Source organism: Lactuca sativa, chromosome 5, assembly GCF_002870075.4.
Source record: "Lactuca sativa cultivar Salinas chromosome 5, Lsat_Salinas_v11, whole genome shotgun sequence".
Classification (NCBI taxonomy): Eukaryota; Viridiplantae; Streptophyta; class Magnoliopsida; order Asterales; family Asteraceae; genus Lactuca; species Lactuca sativa.
This window is the reverse complement of record NC_056627.2, coordinates 174,765,011-174,788,097: the sequence shown is the minus strand read 5'-3', so window position 1 is coordinate 174,788,097 and position 23,087 is coordinate 174,765,011.

Genomic DNA, 23,087 nt, shown 5'->3' with positions numbered 1-23,087 from the left:
CAGTGAGCTAAAAAGCTCGGCCCCAAGCCCTCGGGGGCTCCACCCTCCCCTGGTGCCCATCGGTGATCGTCAAAGTAGTTGGCGTCGAGGTCTACGCCGGCTTGGCGGCGAGCAATGGACAGTTAACCTTCATATAACCAACCTGATCATAGTGATAGTAAATCCTGGTACATGGAACTGGGGCCGACTGGTGACAATTCCTCGCGTAGTGCCCTCCTTTCCACATTTGTGGCATACACCAGCAAATCGACAAGCCCTGTCATGAACCTTGGTACACTTCCCACAAGTGCGGCCCCTCTGACTCCCAAATATAGCATCAGTGGCCTTGAACCGCTTCAGCGCAGGTTGCGACTGTGCCAAGGCCTGTCTCTGCTCCTTTGTCTTGAATTTCATCTCAATCTCCTGCCACCCGGTGGCCTCCTACAACTCCAACAATGAACCATAACGTTGCGTGGATACAAACTGTCGGATGTCCCTCTTGAGCATGCTCAAGTAACAGGTCATCTGAGCTTGCTCAAAAACAGCAAACTCAAGAAAAAAACATGGCCCTCTCTGTAAATATCTTGGTGATCTCCCTCACCGACTCAGTCCCCTATCTCATACAACTACTCCTGGTCCAACCTCTCACGCTCCACCAGTGGAACATATCTAGAATGGAACATCTCAGAAAACTACTCCCAAGTTATAGCACCCTCTGCTCTGAAGAATATGAGCTAGTAACAAGTCTCCACCAATCCTTCACTCCCGACCACAGAAGCTTCAGAGCGCACTTGACCCTCTGGTCAGCTGGGCAAGAGCATGTGAAGAAACACCCTCAACACCAGACAGCCACCTCAGGGCTATGATCGGATCCTGAACTCCATCAAATATCGGGGAATTCGTATTGTCTTAGTCCCGGTACTAGAAGGCTCTCCCAACGCCAATCCTTGCGGCAGCAAAGGCCGTGGAGGCTACAACAGCAGCAGTCTCCAAAAGTGCAGCATATCGGTCGTCAAAGAACTCCATCATAGCGGTATTGATAGACTCAAATAGCTCCAGTATCTGAACTCGAACAATGGAAACAACCTCCTCTCGAATAATCTTCCTAACCAATATTCAGTCAATCCCAGCCTATCCTGGCCACCTGTGTCGGCTCTTGATCCATATCCCATCTTAAATCATCTCGTAACAACTATACTAAAAATAAACCATGGAGATATCAGATAAATGCATATAACACCATGGGGACCACTTCCCAAACAAAACTCTAGGGGTTGTGACTTCCCTGCTACGTGTACGGGTCCTATGCTTTCAGTAGTACGGGTCCATACTACCTTCCACACCTGCCTTTATTTGTCTTAGAGGATCATCACAACAAACCTAACAATACACATTAGCATACGCATATAATCAATCTTCACTTCTTAGAGGAAGACTAAACATTATGTGACTGGTCAGCTGACCCTATACAAACCATCCATGAAACTTCCACCAACCCTGCAACACTTATGTATGCTAACCATACATAACATTGGATCCTATAGACAGTTGAATAATTTATTCTACCCTAAGCCCACAACCAAACAAGGAACATGAAATAGGGCTAAATCAAACATTCTCATTTAATAAAATCTCAGTTATGTATAATTTTGATGCATACACTAAGCAACTACAGTAATGATGTCAATTTCATATAATGAAGAACCCTGGGCTATCAGACATCATATAATCAGCAAATTCTATCATGCAATTCCTGAAGATCCCTAGCTTATCACTAGCATGCTATTCTAACATATCACAATATCAAATAACAGTGTGGTAATTTGGGGTCTACTTACTGGCTTCGATTGATCGTACACATCGCATCCTCTTTTGATTATACTGACAACACTTTAAAAAAAAATTTAAAACCTTTTCCTCAGTTTCACATTGGATTCACACGACTATTCCTCCAATTCACTCAAACCAAGGCTCTGATACTAACTTGTAACATCTATAAAAAATCACAAGAAATTTAAACTTTTAAAATCAACCCAAATTCATAATTTTTTACAAATCATAATTTTCAAAATATTTTCCAAACATAAGAGTCACCCAAAATCTTAAGTCATAAACAAGAGGACGCGTACGGTCACGCCTTCCTGAGGTACCTGAAACCATAACCCAAAAATGTAAGCCAACGCTTAGTGAGTTCCCCTAAAGTACCACCGCATAAACATAATAAGAAACAACATTCATACAGAGCCTTTAACCTGACTGGAACGCCGTACTGCCCTACAGAATATCTGAACCGCTCACGCAACCTTCAACATGACTGGAATGCCTTATCGTACCTTCAACCTATTTGGACCATTCTCTGTGCCTTCGGCCTGACTGGTACACCTCTCAGGCCTTCAGTCTATCTGGGCCGCCCTGCGTCTCTTGGCCTTCAGTCTACACTAGTTCACCTCAACCCAACCACACACAACATGTCAACATATATGTAACAGATAAACACACATATAACCAGTCAACAGACAATCAAGAAGATCTACAAATCACTAAGCATAGTATCATTCTATATACTGGGATACCAATCTAACAGATCACTACACGACGATAACATACTATCACATAACAGGATTTCTAATCCAATGGGCCAGCCTTGTTGCCTTCGACCGTAAGTAGAGTGAGGAAAAGTCACCTCACAGACTAGAGAAAAGCTTATGAGGTCTCGACTCCGAATCTCAGCTCTAACCATCACCTATCCAACCAAATGAACAATCACAATCAAAATCCCAAAACAACCAAAATACCCTTAGGTCAAACTTGGTCAAAGTCAAAGTCAAACTGGTCAAATCAATTGAGCCAACTAAGCCAACCCAACCGAGTCAACCCAGCCGAGTCAACTCAGTTGAGTCACCATAGAGTGAGTACGCGGGGTGTACTCCAAATGTACGTAAGGCGTACTCGAAAGTTGACCACCATCAGGGTGGTTGACCTCGTATGCGATGTGTACTCCAGGTACGCGGGGCCTACTCTTCGACTTTGGCCACAAAAGTTTGAAGGGTTGGGAAAAAAATGTAAGCAACCCTAAGAAGCACTTATTTTTAGCATATAACTAAGATTATATTTGTTATTTTTCAAATAGATGTTTATAGATATTAAAAATGACATTTTTGTCTAACAATTACTAAAAAAAAAAGAATGACATGATTGTAAATAACAACAAGTCTTAGCCTAGTTTCACAAACAAATTATTAGATATAAAAAAAAAAAAAAAAAAAAAAAAAAAAAAAAAAAAAACTAGACATAAAAACTACAACTGATTCATTTTCTCATAATTCTCAAAAAAACATCAACCTCTCACTTCCCTCCCTGTTTCTACCACTGGCAACCTGCTGTCGTCGCTACGTTGCCGATGTCCGCCCAGCATCGGCTCATTGGAATCCAAGTCAGGACCTACACGACCTCTAGATCTGTGAATTCTGCACTAAATCCACGACTAACATTGTCCTCCTCTATCTTGATATTTGTGATTTTTGTCGATAATCGCCACTACAACACCAATGATGATTGCAACACAACCAATGAAACACGTGGCTAGATCGATAAACTTTGATGGATGACGATGCGGATCTAAAAGCATCGTCGAGTGGCAAGTCTAGATCTACAAGCTAGAAAAATGAAAAGGATCCACAATAATCGCCTCTTTCTAGATTTGCTTCATCTCCGATCTCCTCCAACCACTTTGTTCATCTTCGACCACCACCTACTTGCTACTCTACCATTGGTGCTCTACATATCTTATTGAATTCGAAGATTAATTAACATCAAAAATGTCGTATACAATCACACACTAAAACTGAAAAAATCTAAAAACTACCTTTGAACTGCCATCATCCATTGCCCTTCGACGCCTTGCTACCGGAGTAGGTGTTCCCCTCTATTCTCTGTCCACTTCCTACTAATTGTTCACCAGAGAAGAAGCAACTTCAATGCTTTTTTGCTATAGGAGAGGAAGTTGTTTCATTTTGGCTTATCAGTGCTTTTGTTAAAAAGACAAAAAATGAACAGCTTGAGTTTTAAAGAGACATAAAAGGTAATCCTCCACTATTTAGTGTTACTATTTCCTATAAAATTTTATCTGTATTACTATGCATCAGCTAGTATGCAAGAATTCGCTTCATTTGTTTTTTTTATTGTTATAGTCTTGTAACATCCCAAAAATACCGAGTAAAAATTTTATTTAGTTAAATCAAAACCATTCATTCATTTGTTTGAAAAGACAATCAGAGTAAAAATATTCCCAAAACATAAACAATTAATCTCTAAAATACCTAAAAACATAAACAATAAATATGTAAGGGATGCAATGCTATCAAGTCGGACCTTCCTTCTTGAAACCAGAAGTACCTAAAAACATTTTGAACATAAACAATAAGTACAAAGCTTAGTGAGTTCTCCAAAATACCACATACCAAACATAAAATGGGCCCTACCCAACATCGGGCCCTGCCTTGTACAGATTTGTCAATAACATGCGATGGCCGCCCTATCACATTCATCAGGCCCCGACTGGCATCGGGCACTACTCGGTATACATACACACACATACAAGACATGCTAGAGTCACACAGACAGTTAGCATACTATAGATATAAATCAATGGGACTACATTAGTGCTTTCAACCTGCATATATGATGAGAAGACTCACCTGAACAACTCAACAACCACCTCAACAATAGCACAACCAACCCAAGCTTCCTAAAATCCAAACCAAGACCCATCCTTAGTCAAACACTCAATTATACTCAAGTTTAACCAAAAGTCAAACTGCTCAAAAATTCAATGGTCAAAGTCAAAGTTAAAATTCATCCTTCCACGTTGTGGCTTTCCTTAGCCATGTCATGGGCACAAAATTCCAAAACAGTCGATGACTCCTAGTCGCCACACCATGGCAGCCTAAGGCTACATTATGGGGACTGGTCTGAATAGGTCACATGAGCTTAATCCATTTTCTTCCATTTCCAAGAGCTACAAAGCTCATATCTAATCCTTTCCAAGGTGTTAATGGATAATGTTTCTAACTTTATCCATTAGAAGGTCCAAACCACCAAGATCTAGACTTTAAGTCTCAAAGGGATCGAAAAATACATCTTTCTCAACTTAATCAATTAAGTCTAAGTCTCCAACTTTTATATTTGAATTAACAATATGTCTAGATGGATAAAGTTTCCAACTTTATCCATAATAATTCATATCTTCCAAGATCTAATTTTTAATACACCAAAATGGCCTTAAGGACCAAGATAATGTGCATAGCTAAAAGGGAAGGCAAAAGATCACAACTTTCCTAGTCCATGAGGTCCAAGAAGCATTCTAAACTGATCAAAAGATGTTGGAGTCCACTCAAGTCTAAGATCGCCCATAAAATGGACCAAAAGTGCCAAAAATCCTAAATGACAACATCTAAGGAACAAGATAGTAAGATTGGAACTTTATGCTTACAGTAGTCCAGAAATGCAGTGCCTTTGATGGATCTAAACTTGAAGCATCATTCCTTGCAACCAAAAGAGCCTTCTTGATCTTTAAGCTTCATCAAAATATCATAAAAAGCACCCGAAAGTGGAGAGAAGAGAAGCTCAAATCTTGAAGGTGGAGACTAGGGTTTCTCTAAGGGGTTATAGAGGTGATGGAGGCTGATAAAATGTCCAAGTTGGAGACTAGGGTTTCTCTAAGGACGAATACGGCCCACCTATCACTATTAAGTGTATACGCGAGGGTGGTATATAATTATGAATATGTAGATTTAGTATGTGTGTTTCCGCCCTATCTCCTGTTCCTTGTTTGGTTGTGGACGTGGGGCAGATTCGCACATCCGACCTTCTTACTAATCTTAATTATATACGACTTGTATACACGAGGTACTGATAGATGGACCAGGTATGAATCCTATCATGAACTTCAGGGAAAAGTCGTCTAGGTCTATGAGTGGATACTCTACCATCCAGAGGAGCACGATCCTAGGAGCCCTGCTAAGAAAACCAATTTCGGGATGAAATTCCATCTTACGGGGGGATGATGTCACAACCCAAAATATTCTACCCTATGAGGTCAAACACATCAACTTAAGGTATAACTTATAGGTTTCTAGACCTATTATTTGTAAGGGTTTTGTGTTAGGAAGTGAACCACGTAAGAACTCAAAGCCAATAACTTCATTCAAACCATAAACCTCAACAAATGAGGTTCACATCCACAAACCATGTTCACGGTCGTGAACCCTCCTTAGGCTGTGAACTACACCCTATATATATGAGATGGCTGGTTTTCTTTCATTTCATTCTTTCTTGGCCGTGAACCACCCCATTCTCTCTCAAGTATCATACTCAAGAACACCCTTTTCTTCCCTTAAACACTCCTTTTCTTTTGCATCTCTTTGGTATACCATGAGAGGCCTTCAAAAACTCACCAATCAACAAGATCTACAAGTGTTCTTCACATTTTTTGGGTCGTAAACCCTTCATGGGCCGTGAACTCTTCATGGGCCGTGAACCCTTCATGGGGGCTGTGAACCATCAAGCCTGACCGTGAACTCCCTTTCAGCCTCCTAACTTGCTTGTAACACTCCTATGGTGAGCTATTCTTGCTTCCTAGGGTGTTTCTTAATCTCCTTTGTAGTTAGATTCACTAATTTCATGCCTATATGTATCATTACATGCTATTTAGGACTTATTTGTGCTCCGGGACCTCGTTCGTGTGTAAAACATCCTTATTCCAGTGTTCAATCGAATCACTCACATAAGGTGAGTTCATACCCCCATATCTTTCCCAACTTTGTAATGGTTTTTTTTGGGTTGGGGGGGGGGGGGGGATACAAGTATAACACAAGGAATCTTGTGTTTTATAATATAAATTTCTTATTATTTCTTTCTTACCTTTACAAATGTATTTAAAACATGAAACTTGTTAAAACATGGAAAATGAGCTTATAAGCTATAAGTTAGTTTATGAAACAAAGGAAACATTTTTCCAAACTTATCTGTTAATTGTAAAAAGTGTTTTTTGCATTATTACTAGTAAAGTCGTTAATCTAGCTTGTGAGACACATCTTCGAGTACTTACATAAGTACCAGTGGAAGTCTACCCATATGAACCAGAGTCTCCTGGAGGGAGAGCGTAAGTTTGTGTAGAGATGTATATGGGACCAAAAATCCCTCACCTTTACTGTTAGGTACAGTTGGACCGGTAGGTTTATGGGTGACCAACGTCATAAATGATATTGGCGTCTGATTCACGTCGTATCAATTAGTATGGTCATAACACTCACAAATAGATACTAACGATATATTTACATAGTAATGTACTATTCTTAAAGAATATCAAGGGATATTAACAATATGATTATTCAGTATATACAACAGGGTCAGATAAAACTGAAGTCCGGTAGACAGTGGAATGTGTGATTTCCGCCTTACTTCCTATTCCTTGTTTGGTTTTGGACTTATGGCAGATTCACCCATTCAATTGTTTGTTCGATCTCGGTTATATACGACTCGTATGTACTAAGTGATCATAGGAGGGTAGTCTCGTCATATCAGGTTTTCAGGGTAAACAAGTCTTTATTCAGTTTAACATATCAAGAAAAATAGTTATCATTGAAGTAAGTATATGGATTATACTTGTGCTTTTCAATCTTGGAACAACATAGACTACCAGTCGGTTTTATAAAAAATATAGGATTTTCTATGGTAAACATCGTTCTTTTAAGGTAAACAGTTTTCGATGGAACTTTCTAAAAACAATAACATTTATTACCAAAAATAATGTTTCACAATAGAGTTAGTGAAACTAGAAACTTATTTATAAAAGGTTTAATACTTGTTATTAAAATATTATAACATAAAGGACCTTAAATGGTTAATTCTATAATACCTTAGTTTATACATCAGAGTTATATAGAATTATTATCTGATAGGAAGTGGAATGTGTGACGCCTCATTTCCTGTTCCTTGTTTGGTTGTCGGCTTAGGTCAGATTCACACATTTAACTGTTCATTCGATATTAGATTATATATAACTAGTATAAACTAAGTGGTTATAGAAGGAACTATTGTGGTTACCATTTTACTAAAGAAAATATATGATTTTCTAAAAGAATATTTTCATCAAATGTCAAAGTACTATTACAGTTGACTCCGTAAGCACCTGGTGAATACATCGGGGTTATATAGAATGATGATCTAACAAACAATGGAATGTGTGACTTCCGCCTCATTCCTATTCCTTGTTTGGTTGTGGGCTTAGGGTAGATCTACATAATTCATTGTCTGTTTGATCTGGATTATATATAATTTGTATTCATTAAGTACTCATAGAAGGAATTGTAAGAGTCATTTTTACTTATCATTTATCACATCAGAAAATATAGGATTTTCTAGAGGAATAGGCGAACTTTTCTAAAGAACTCATACTATACTTTATATAACAAATATACTTATGAACTCACCAGCTTAAATGTTGATCTACTTTTTCAAAATAACTTGTATTCTCAGGAAACTAGTAAATAGGTACGCGCACAGGGATACAAAAGATGGAGCATAGTATCTTCATGTCCTTGTTTTGTTATTTACTTTTGGAGTCAATCACATGTGATTTGAATACCATGTAAACCTTTAATATTAATACAATGGATGTTGTTGCTTATTTTACTATGATGCATGTGTTGTGATACTGAGCATGACGTCCTCCGCCCCGAACATTTCCGCCATTCCGGTTTGGGGGTGTGATAGATTTTGTCAGCCACATCATGGCCAAAACTTATGATCTGCATATTTATCCCTTCTATCACGAGGTGGAGAGTTATCTGGCACGTCGTGAGGAGCATCTAATAAACGATTTTTCTTTTTCTTAATTCAATTTGATTAGGATAATTACCATAGTTAATATTATTTTAAGTGTATAAAATATGAATATTTAACTTCATAATCAGATATCCTAAATCTTGAAATTGTGAATTATCCTCGTGATTTAATTACATTCAGTTATTTGATTAATTAAAAGATTATTACTGAAATCATTATCGGTTTACATTACTAACTAATTTAAATGTGTAATTTAATTAACATTAAATCTTGTGATTTTAAAATGTTTAAAATACACCCTTAAACATATTTATTAAAAGTTAATACTGTTTGTATAACATGAGCAAGTCGAATCAATAGTATGCATCATTCACGAGGCCATACTATAAGGGGGAGGGGGTTATAAGGAAACAACATATAAAATGAATAGGAAACTTCAAATCCTAAATAGAGATGAATGGATTCAGCCGAAACTTCCAATTATGAAGGAATTAAATTGGTATGTCCTCTATTCCTTGCAACCATGATTCAAAAGAGGCAAGTTGAAATTAATTCAATAACAAGGATCATAGGAAACAAAGATTACCCTAAGTCTTTTGGGATGGTAAAGCCAAATGCTTGAATCTACATCAAGTATTTAAATAATCAAACTCCGATACATCCAATTCTTGGAAGCTAGATGTATGATGTGATAATCACATTTGAAGGATGTTATAAAATCTATATGAAGAAAAGAAATTCTAAGCATCGAAAGATAAATCTAATCATTGAAATCGATGAATGTCGCATGTCTTAATGATTGAGGATATTGAGCTTATGTTTAGTAATGGAGTTAGGATAAATCTGTTCGGTTGTTGTTACTCTTTGGAGATGTCTAGAAACCAAATTCGATCATATGTGTTGTATAAACATGAATTTCAATGTTCATTTAATAATGGAAATGTGAGTATTCTAGTTTATAAAGATGATGGTTTTATGTTTAAAACATCTTCTTGCAATTGAAATTTATGAAATTCTAGTTTGTAATAATAGCAACGATGACTTGAATGCTGATTCTTCTAATAGTTTAGATATGATCATGTTGTAGTTTGTAATAATAGCAGCAATGACTTAAATGCTGATTCTTCAAATAGTTTAGATATGATCATGCTTGTGGCATCATCGTCTTAGCCACATAAGTAAGAATCACATCACCAAGCTCCAATTGGACCGGATATGGAATCATTCGAACTTGAGTTGGATGATGAATGTGAGCCATGTGTGTTGGCAGGACGACTTAGTCACCATTCACATGAAAATGTAATGGTGATAAAAGATTGTTGGATCTTGTACACACTAATATGTGTGGACCCATTAGATCCACCACAAGGGATGACACATATTACTATATTTATTTATAGGTTAAATAGATGTGGTTATGTTTATATGATTAAGCATAATTCAGTCATTTTGAAAAGTATCAAAATGTATCAGAGCAAAGTATGGAATCAAAATTGGTCATGAAGACAAAGGTTCTTCAATCCGAAAGGAAAGGAGAATACCTTAATATTGGATTCTACGATCATCATAGAGATTGTGGAATGGTTTCCATAATTAACTTCTCCAAGGACATCATAATGTAATGATGTTACTAAAAGGATAATCAACTGATATGTAGCTTCATCTATGATAAGTCGTGTTTTGATATCATTCACATATTTTTGGGAATATACACTTGAAATAGTAAAGAATTTTTTTTCAACCTTGTATCTAACAAAGTAGGTTTTGAGGACAACTCATGAAATGTGAGGCCTTTCTTTAGATGAGAAACCAATGACCAACTTGAATTGAGATTTATTAAGTGTTACATTCTTGAGTATTCATTGAAGACTTTTGATATTTATGCTTATAGCTCAAAAGGAATGTTCCTTGAGAGAATGAACGTATATATATCAAGAACTTGGTGGGAGTTATATTGAACTTCAAGAAATTCGAGATATGACCGATAATTGACCTATAGTTGGCACTAGCTCTCAACTTGAGGTTGATAAACCAGTTGAGTCTAATGACATAACCTTACCTCTTTGCACAATATAGTAGAGTTAGAGCAGCTCCCAAGTTTTATGAGTTTCATCTAACTGTAGAAGGAGATTCGTTGATTAGTGATAAAACATTGATCAGGTTGGATAAGGATGGATTCCTAGTTTGTGAAGTGAATATCTTTCTGATGATTCGTTCACAATAGTGATACCAAAGGAAAACATGATATGCATGTTAAGAGCATTGGAATGCGAAATGTTGTCTTAAATCGAAATGTTTATATAATAGATAAATCTGTAATTTCTATGACGATTAGATAATATATAATTGTTTATATTCAAAGAGTGTAAAGCCATTAGACAATTAGTTTATTATTGTGTTTCATTTTGCATGTTACATCCCGAATATTAATTTATTCACAATGCCACAATCGGTTATACTTTTGGGCGTAAGTATTGATTTAAGACTGTCATGATTGATTGTAGATTATCTATAGGGATTGGACATTGCGTAGAGATTGTTGCAGTATTCATGAGTACTTTGAAAATAGGGATTTTAAGTATTGGTTAAACATGCGCTTAGAGATTACTTCATGGATTCAATCACGAGTAATTCTAAGATGATAACATCTTCTATTCTTCAAATAGACATATATATATATATATATATATATATATATATATATATATATAAGTCATCTTTTGCAAATCTATTGTGCATTGGCTTACTCCAACACATCTCGTAATTGGGTGTCATAAAGTGTAATTACATTCATGATTTGGTGAGTGAAATTGATGATTATATAATCGAAATTTATTAATTCATTTTGTCATAACAGGAAAAGTGATATATTTGAGCCCTCGATGATTTGTTACCGACCTCTGAAGTGTGCGGCTGAGCCCGGACTAAATTGATGTGTTCAATTAATAGTCTGAGTTCAGTCGTCATAAATCGGGAAATCGAGAAACAGAATCTTGGACTATTAGATTGATTCTAATCCATGCCTCGTGTCTATACGATATCTTGTAAGTAGAAGGGATATCTGATCACTTATCTTAGGACTGGCGTTTAATCCGAGTTTGGCAGTGTCTTTGGAAAATACTATTTACTGGTTATTTGGAGTTCTGGAATCAATTCAGGATTAATTGGAATTAATTCAAGGTGCAAGCAGTGAATTGTAATTGTTCTATAGTTAAACAAAAGAGGCAATTTTAGAATGTTCCATGGCATGGACAGTTTTAGAGCCTTTCTTAGGGTTTCTAAAAGCAAAATAGTAAATAAGTAAATGATTTAGATTGAGATTAAATATATTATTTAATCATTTAGATCTTGTTTTATCCCTAAATTACCTTGGATTATATAACTAGGACCTTTGGGCACCTAATTTTCATGACTTTCACATAGCTTAAAGGCGAGAACGAAATTCTCCTCCTCTCTCCCCTCTCTCCTTCAATCTGAGGGTTTATTGCGTTGTGGGTGTGAACCATTAGAGGCTCGCACGCTATTGGAGCTAGGTTTTGCAAGGAGACAAGAAGATTTGGATTAGCTTGATCGAGATCTATGAAATGTATGTAACCCTCAATTTAATGTTAATTTCGATTCCATCTAGGGTTTATAAGTTTTGTTGTTCAATAGTGTTATGACATATATCTACTAAGTTGCATGTACCCTTAAGAGTGTAAGAACTTTTCCACATTATTACATGTAAAACCCATCAAAAACATGTGTTCATAAATGAACATATGTTCATAAATACGATGGTAAAAAAACATTCATGCTCATATATGAACATATGTTTGAAAATGAAAATATTTTCATAAATATTCATCAATACATACTCCAATTAAGATCATATTTACATCAACAAAAACATAGGAGAATACATAGAAGAAATAAGAAACAATAGGCATGTGTTCATATATTAAAAATATGTTTATATATGAACATATAGGCATATGTTCATATATAAACATATGTTCATATATAAACATATATGTTGATATATGAACATATATACACTCTGTACAAATGAGTCCCAAAGCTTCCAATGATGTCATATTCACCATAAATCATGTCAATCATCCTTTTATTTATAATCATTGACAACAAATCAACATATACCTTCCCAATTTGTCTAGTGATAGTAGATCATACGTTAACATACAATAATCCAATGATGTTATACTTAGAAAAAAAATACCAAAATGATACATTGTGAGATAGTTTCTTGCAAATCGTTGGCCAAAAATTGGAATTATTTATGCATATGAGCAGAAGACATAAAAGATATAAGAACGATGAACATATGTTCATATATTAAAATATGGCTATATATGAAAGGGAAGTGATTTGTACACAACACTAGAGTTATGAGAAATCCACAAGGAAAATTAAATAACTAAACATCATCTAATCAGAATAAACAATTGAGAACACTTGACTTGAAAAACAAGGTAATTTATTAATAATCATTTAAATAACTATAAGGTTTTGGCTAAAATGTATCTAACCCAACACCTCGTTCCTCGTTCTAATCTTTGTGCAAAATTTTAAAAACATCCCCTTGACCAATGTAGTTAAATTGATTGACTTTCCATAAATATGTAAACTAAAGAGATATAAGTTATAGAAAGTATTTCATTCGATTGTAAACAGTAAATTGGATAGATATAATACATAAGAATCAATATGTAATCAAAATCTTCCACCCAAACAACAACAAATTACATCATTATCTCAAAATATGTATTTACTAAGTTGAATGATGATACAAAAAGAGAAAGGTCTGGTAATTAGAATAATCATGTCCCATATAGATGTAACCTAAATATAGATCTTAAAATTTTGAAAATTTTATGAACATGATTGAAGTTTACAGTTCATGTTAGAGATAAAATGGTGATGATGTTAAATATGGTACTAAGTCTTAAAAAATTAAGCTCAAAACTCAGTGAACTAACAAGATCGAGCCATAAATCTGTTGGATTATAAGGAGTAAAATATGAGAACTTGTAAATGGTATTTCATTCCTTCACTTTAGCTAACCATCTTATTATTTCTCTAAATAAGTCTTTATTTAAACTCCATACCACAATTATATACTACTACTAGTTTATAACCCGTGAGAACCATGGTTGTAAAATTAATTAAATTTTTATAGTAAAAACTCAAATTTATTAATTAATTATTTTAAATAAATTATTAATTAAGAGATTTTTTTAGTTATATAAATTTTGATCATTTATTTAAATAAATATGTGAAATTAAATAACTTTATAATTTGTAGTATTTTTGTTTTCATTTTTATTCTAATATTATTAATTTAATGTAATTAAAGTGAAAAAATTTAATTTTGGAATTTGAAATGGAGAATTAATGGGTTCACAAGTGGCATGTATTAATTAGGAGATATAATATGGTGGCACATGGCAAAAGGAAAATAAAATATATATTAATTAGGAGGCCTAATAGGGTGACATATGTCAAAAAGAGAATAAAATTATTCTTTTATTAGAACATGAATATCTAGATGCCCTATGATTATGATTTTCTGAATTTGATTAATGCTAATGCATAAATGATTATATGAACTCCAATTTAATAAGTATATTTTTCTTCAACTTTATTCAATCCTTAAATTGTTGAGTTTCTTCTTCTTCCGACCATTTATCTATGAATAACTATAATCATATCAAACCAGAAAACGATTGAACCAAAAAATGGTTGAACTAGAAAACATACCAGATCGAGAATCAGTAGATGTCATGCGATAAGAGGAATGAGTATGAGAATTCGGGATCGATGTATGTAAGAGACCTTCAGTAATCCTTTTTTTAACGACACAGAGCATCTAGGGTTTACAGCTCTACCATTGACGAGAGAGCATGAATTCCATCGCCTTCCTGCGCCGTTGTTGATGGAGGTCCAAGTACAATCTGAAGAATTTACAGCTCCATATCCATGGAGACTAAAATTCGGGGTATCCCATCACATTATGTTGCAACATAACAGATTTGGCCTCAAACGATGGCATCACCAATTTGGCCTCCGATTTTCCCTATTTAGTCTCCGATTTGGCCGAATGCAAAATAGGAATAGATATTGGGTTAGTCCGTTTGTTTTTATTAGCCCAAGATCAGTTGAGTCCAGTTCGAATAAGGCCCAAGCCATGAGTCGTTGATTTGGTAACCCGGTTTACCTGGCCATCTCCTTCTACTTCGTGAAATTAGAGAACGTTTAGTTAATTCTGTTTAGCTCTTAGTTTTTCCTGTTTATTTTCCCGTTGTTAATTTGTACTGGCTATAAAAACCCCCTTCACTATCAATAATAATCATCAGAACTTGTGAGTCAATTTCATACTTGTTATCACTTGTTTCAAAAAGTGGTATCAGAGCATAATTCCATTCACGAGAGGTTCTGAGAGGAGCAAGAAATCACTGTTATAGGGGAGGAAACAGGACAGTTTCATGGCCCTAGTATACCCAAATTTGACGAAGACTACGAACATTGGAGTATGGTGATGGAGAATCTTCTCCGGTCAAAAGAGTATTGGCGAGTGGTGGATGAAGGGTATCACACAATCAAACCAGGAGAGGTAGCAACAACGACGCAGAAGAAAAATTATGAAGAACATAAGCTGAAAGATCTGAAAGCTTGCAACTACCTATTCTAATCGATAGAAAAATCGATTCAAAAGACTATCAAGCAGAAGGAGGCGTCGAAGCAAATTTGGGACGCAATGAAATTGAAATACAGAGGAAACGCCAGAGTGAAGCGAGCTCAACTACAATGATTTCGGAGGGATTTCGAGATGCTAGATATGAAATCTGGAGAAACAGTCACTGATTATCTTGGACGGGTCATGGTGATTGCAAATGTTATGCAGAATACAGGGGGAGACATGAGTGAAGTGAAAAACATAGAGAAGGTGCTATGAACCATGACAGAACAATTCAATTTTGTGGTCTGTACAATCGAAGAGTCAAAATACATCGACAACATGACAGTTGATGAACTCCAGAGCTCCCTGTTGATTCACGAACAAAAAATTAGAAGAAAAGTGAATGACGAGCACGTGATGAAGGTCGAACATGACCACGAATCTGAGCAAGGAAGGGGTCGAGGCAAAGGAAACAATGTCATAGGAAGAGGGCGTGGACGAGGAAGATCCCAAAGCGAAAACAAGGTTCAATTTGATAAGTCTCAAATTGAATGTTATAGATGTCATTAGTTTGGACATTTTCAATATGAATGTCCGAATGATGCTCGGCAAGTAAACTATGTCGAATTTGAAGATAACTAAGAACTATTATTGATGGCAGCGGTTGACATTGAAGCATATGAGAAAGAAACTGAGATGCTGATGACCACACTAAAAGAAGATAAACCCAACAAGAAAGGGCTCTGGTTTCTTGATTCAACTTGTTCAAATCACATGACAGGTACTAAAAAATGGTTTATCCACCTTGATGAGACGTATCAACACAAGGTCAGACTGGGAAACGATCACAATTTAGAGGTGAAGGGAAAAGGGAGTATTCGAATTACTGTGGGCAATATAACACGGGTGATTACTGAAGTTTACTATGTGCCATCTCTAATATCAAATCTCGTAAGCGTTAGGCAGCTCCAAGAGAAGTCTCTAACTTTTTTCATTCAAGAACAGGTGTCTATGTCACACTCCAGTCGCACCAAGCTGAATGTATGCAAGTGAGTGTTGACTCTAACACTCAACTTTGGCATAAAAGATTTGGGCATGTCAACCATAAAGCCATAAGAACCATGTTGTACAAACAAATTGTGATAGGGCTACCATCAATTGCAAAGAAGAATGGTGTATGTGAAACTTGTGCTATTGGTAATCGACACAGAGATCCAATTCCAAAGAAGAGCAGTTGGTAGGCAATAGAGATGTTGCAGCTAATACACACAGATCTGTGTGGTCTTATCACTCCCTTCTCCACTATTGGCAAGAGGTACATACTTGTATTTATAGATGATTACACTAGAAAGTGTTGGGTTTATTTCCTGTCACAAAATGGTGAAAGCTTTGAAGTGTTTAAGAGTTTTAAAAGATTGGTGGAAATCGAAACTAGCATGAAGATTAAATGTCTAAGAAGTGATAGGGGTGGAGAGTTCACTTCAAAGGCATTAAATGATTATTGTGAAGAACAGGGAATTAAGCGAAAACTTACAGCTTCATACGCTCCACTGCAAAATGGGGTCGCAGAGAGAAGAAATAGGACCTTGTTAAAAATGGTCAGATGCTTCCTAGCTGAAAAGTTTGTACCTACAATCTTCTAGCTGAAAGCAACCAGATGGGCAAGTCATGTGATAAACAGATGTACAAGCAGGAGTCTGTATGAAAAAGTACCATAAGAGCTTTGGACAGGGTTAAAGCCAAGTGTCGATCATTTCATAACATTTGGTTGCATAGGCCACGTTCATATACCTACTCAATTGCGAAAGAAGTTGGATGCTAGGAGTCACAAGTGTGTGTTTTTGGGTGTCAGTCAGGAATAAAAAGCTTACTAATTATATGATCCAACAATAAAAAGGGTTGTGATCAGTAGAGATGTTATTTTTGATGAAGATGCATCGTGGGTCTGGTCTGAAGAGTACCAGCGACAATAAGAATTAATAGTTAAAGATGATGAACAAATTCTAGAAGGGCAACAAGAAGGTGAAGATAGAGATGACCCTCAAACTCCCTCACAGACATCCCTAACTCAATATTCTGAAGAACTTAGTCCATCGAATCAAAATCCCTCACAGACTCAAAATTCTAAAGAAATTAGTCCATCGAATCAAAGTATGTCCCAACCTGAAGAAACAAGAGAATAATCAAGAAGTCCCGTTTCAGCAAGTACCAGAAACTCATCTACTCAGAGTACACCAACTTCTCAAAATAGCTCACATGTTCGAAATCGAAGACCACCTACATGGACAAATGACTACTACATGAGTGAAGAAATTTTCAATGAAGATGAAGCTAGATTCGCCATGTATAGTGTTATGGATGATCCAACAACCTATGAAGAAGCTTGTAAAGAAGAATACGGGTGCAAGCTATGAATTTTGAGATGACGGCTATAAAAAAACCATGCGTGGGACTTGATTGATCCACTTGCTGGCACCAAACCCATAGGGGTGAAAGAGTAGATTACAATGAGGTTTTTGCACCAGTTCCTCGATGGGACACAATACGTACTCTGTTATCAGTGGTTGCACAAAAAAATTGGACAGTCTATCAACTAGATTTCAAAAGTGCATTCTTGAACGGTGAACTTAAGGAAGTAGTACATGTTACTCAACCAAAAGGTTACATAAGAAAAGGTGAAGAGACCAAGGTGTACAGGTTGAGGCGCGCACTGTATGGATTAAAGAAAGCCCTCGAGCTTGGTTTAATCGAATTGAAGGGTATTTCATGCATGAAGGGTTCAAGAAAAGCAGCCAAGATCATACTCTGTTTATTAAGAGGATGAAGGAAAAGATAATCTTTGTGAGTCTGTATGTGGATGATCTGATCTATGCTAGAAACGACACTGAAATGTGTAGATTATTTAAGCAATCCATGCAAAAGGAATTTGAGATGATAGATTTGGGAAAAATGAAGTTTTTCCTTAGTGTAGAAGTGAATCAAAGCCAAAAGGAATTACCTGGTAAAAAAATCAAATGTCCCAAGTACCAAACTTGTGAAGCTTGAAGCATGGAAGGATGTTGATACTACTATGTACATGAGTCTCATAGGGAGTCTCATGTATCTAACGGTAAAACGTCCTGATATTATGTATGTAGTTAGTTTGCTAGCTAGATTCATGGAAAAACCAAAGGAGGAGCATATGGCAGTGGCAAAAAGAGTTCTAAGGTATGTAAAAGGAACTTTGAATTATGGGCTATGCTATGGGAAGGATCAGAGTTAAAAGTTAAAGGTGTACACTAATAGTAACTATACTCGAGATTTAGAAGATCGGAGGAGCACTTCTGGATATGTGTGTCTGTTTAATGGAGCTGCAATATGTTGGAGTTCGTGAAAACAAGAGGTAGTCCCTTTATCATCAACAGAAGCGGAATATGTCGCAGCTACAACTTGTGCTTGCCATTGTGTATGGCTGAGAGGAATCTTTGAAGAAATTTAAGAAAAGGTGGGAACAGTAGAAGTTATGTGTGATAATTGCTCAGCAATAAATTTGTCAAAGAATCCTGTAATGCATCGAAGAACAATGCACATAGATGTTTGATATCACTACATCAGAGAACTGGTAAACGAAGACGTTATCAATCTAAAGTTTTGTGGAACTAAGGAGTAATTGGCAGACATGATGACGAAGCCTTTGACTTTGGCGACATGTGAGTTTTTCAGAGAAGAAATCGGAGTAAGAGATGTTAAACAAGATGCTTGATGCTTTCTTGTTTAAGGGAAGGAATTTATTGGCTTAGTCCATTTGTTTTTATTAGCCCAAGATCAGTTGAGTCCAGTTCGAATAAGTCCCAAGCCATCAGTCGTTGATTTGGCAATCCAGTTTACCTAGTCATCCCCTTCTTCTTCGTGAAATTAGAGAACGTTTAGTCAATTCTGTTTAGCTCTTAGTTTTTCCCGTTTATTTTCTCGTTGTTAATTTGTACTAGCTATAAAAAGCCCCTTCACTCTCAATAATAATCATCAGAAATTGTGAGTCAATTTCATACTTGTTATCCCTTGTTTCAACAATAGAGGTGAGATGCGAATTGAAACTTCTTCTCCTCCATATTATCTTAGAGCACAACACTCACCGCCATTGTTTACCCTTGCCAAACCACCACTTAACCACCAACGTTGCTCTCTCTCTCTCTCTCTCTCTCTCTCTCTTTCTCTCTCATCATTTAACCTCGATTTCAATTTTCAAAGCTCTATCCTCAGGTACCATTTCCGACGATTGATCACCACCTCCCCTTGATTCTTCCAAATCTCTCTGTTTTCTTAAGGTTTTAAGTTGACTTACAGGTACGATTGGGAGAACATGGGAACAGTCGTGGTGTTCCTAGTCTGAAGTTACCAGATTTACCAATGACACATTGGTGGTAACCACTCCCTTTAGCCTTATGATTTCCAGGTAACATCCTTGAACCACTACCGACTACCTTCAACACCGCCGGCTACATATATCTCATGCTCTTTCACCAACATGCATGTGAGTACTGTATCAAAGTTTTGTGTTTGCGATGTAATAAGGTATAAATATTGTTCATTTGTGTAGATTTGTATTTCTGGAATTAGACTTTTTATTCTAATATATGTTTTCTTTTCAACATTTATATGTTTTCTTATCAACATTCATGTTATCTTCATTCCATGTTTAAGAATTTTATTGAAGTACTACTGATGCATCAACGTAGGATTTTTTTTTTTTTTTGCAGGAAACTCAATCACTAATTTCAAAATATCTATCACTAACTAACACATTATCTTTTTGATGTTTCAATTTTTAGGATCCATATGGTTGAAAGGTTGATTTAGACTAATTAATTGCTTGTATGTATGTGTGTAATAGCTTCATTTACATTTTTTTTATGATAAAATAAAATTTTATGACTAAGACCATCTCCAACCCGTCTCCATTTTTCCCCCATAAATGGAGTAAAAAATGGAGTAAATAGTGTTTCATCTCCAACCCGACTCCATTTTCTACCCCATTTTTTACCCCAAAAAGTATATTTCTAGAATATTCTATTTTTATAACTTATATATATTGTTAAATACACCCCTCTACTAATTAAACTCTATATTTATGATTAATTAATATAAATTAGTATATAACATTATATTATAAATATTAAATATTGCATTTAAATTATAATTAGTAGATAAAATAAACTAAAAATGTATAAAATAAAAATAAGAGGGACTAAAATTAGCAATTAAACTTCACCTCCATTTTTAGAGATATTAATAGTATTCCCCCATATATGGAGAAATACTATTCATATCTCCAAAAATGGAGGTGAAAATAGGGTAGGGTTGGAGAAGAATGGGGGAAAAGTGGAGGTAGAAATGGAGTTTGAGGGTGGGTTGGAGATGCTCTAATGACTTCAGGAGCTCTAAGTGCGAATGATTTTAGGAGATATTGACTTTGGATTTACGATATTATAAAATGAATCTTATGTTTTCCATTTAACTATTTAGTTGAATATAGGTAGCTATGAACATAGGTGATGTGGTTTACTCAGGTTTGGTTCCTTCATTCCCTTTTGTATGGGGTTTATTTTATTTTAAATAAAATCTGAAGACAGATATTAGGACCTTTAGCTAAAAATGAAAGCAAATGTAAATGTTTTCAACATACTTCATAAAACTTGTTGGGATTTCTTAAGTATTCATGCATGTCTGACTCTTAAGCACGTGACAATCGAGGTATTCAGAAAGAGGGAAAAGGAGAGACTCAATGGATGTACGATCAGTTTCACTATTAAAAAAGTTGCAAAATAAAGGGTATATTTGGTACTTTACAAATATAAGATTTGGAGGAATGGAATAATTCAATTCTTTTCATAAAGAGTTGAAGGACTTTGGAAGCATTTGGTTTGGATTAAAGGAAAGGGTATTTTGGTCCTTTCCTTGAAAAGTGCAAGGGAAAATGTTTCAAAGCAGTGTTGTTTTGTTGAAAAAAAACAATTGTTTGATATTTGAGGTTTAATAACTGTTTTTTACATAAATGGTGGGTTACTCTTAATCATTTAAGTGTTTATGTATGTTAAATGTTTATTCCATGTGGGCAAGTTGAGTATCAAAATTATGATTTTTTTTTTAGTATTTTGCTTCATAAAACATAAGATGACAGATGCTCTGATAGTTAATTTTTAATTCTCCATATTTTCTGGATTATAACTTAAATTCGTATGGTTTAAAATATTCAATTTTCATTTGGTAACTATTAAGAGTTGAAAGATTTCCATTCAACATCAAGTATATAACTAACTCATTCCAAGCTTGTTGGTGCTTTCGTTATTAGCACATATTTAATTAGTTTGTTGTTTGTTCATGACAGGTTGTATTGAATGCTTCATGCTTAAATTATTTGCTTTAATAGTTTTTAATTGTTTTTAAATTATTATAGAGACTATAGAATTAGGGAGCTGATCCGTACACAACAATATTTTTCCATACATAACAATTCATGTTTTAAAATGTTGTACAATAGAATCCTGTAAAGCATAATTTATTATGTACGGAGAAAAATGTTGTGTACGAATCACTTTTCATATTTGAAACAACATACAACTTTGAGACATTAATATGCATAATGGAACCAACACGGTTAGTTAGATCTACTAGGCATTTGAGTTTGATTTTCTCAAATTGTAATTACAATAAACAGTTTTCATCTGCTCATCTTCCAACAATTTTATTTTTCAATCCAAAATTTATTTTTAACCAAAAATAAGAATTTATTTTTATTTTAAACCAAAAACAACAAAGCATATACCCTTGAATACTCCTTCATATATACGACAAAATGGCAAATATATTTTTAATTATAAGTAAAAACCTTTTATACTTTTAATCGGAAACAGTTTGAATGTGTATAACTTATGTTAATTTGTATAATTGTGTATAATATTGAATTTAGTATATTGTAAAAATTATATTTTCCTAACAAAAAATAATTTGAATTTATGATGATGTAACTTTAAGAGTCGATTAATAATATACAATCAATCATGTGTTCATGCACATTTGTAAACAATCATCTCTTCATATTTTATCTAACTATCGCAATGCCAACTTTATGTGGTGTTATCCAGAATAATATTACGTGTCAATACAAATGTATTAGTGAACTATTACGAACAATTCAACGGTATCGAAATCTATACATCAAATGGAGTGTGTAAAGAATTGTTGCACTATTAATAATGTATACTCAATCATGTGTTCATTTATTTTTGTAAAGATTCCAAATTTTTCATTTTTAATTCTTATCTATTTTGTTTCTACTAGCATTCTTGTTTTTATATAGTAAACTATTTGCGAAAAAAATAAATAAAAATAAAATAAAATAAAATAACTAATCACTTATTGAAAATATTTTCTGAATATATATATATATATATATATATATATATATATATATATATATATATATATATATATATATATATATATATATATATATATATATATATATATATATATATATATATATATGGAAAAGTTCAATAGAGAACCATCATCATTGGTTTTTCAAGGAACCAAATCTTTTTTT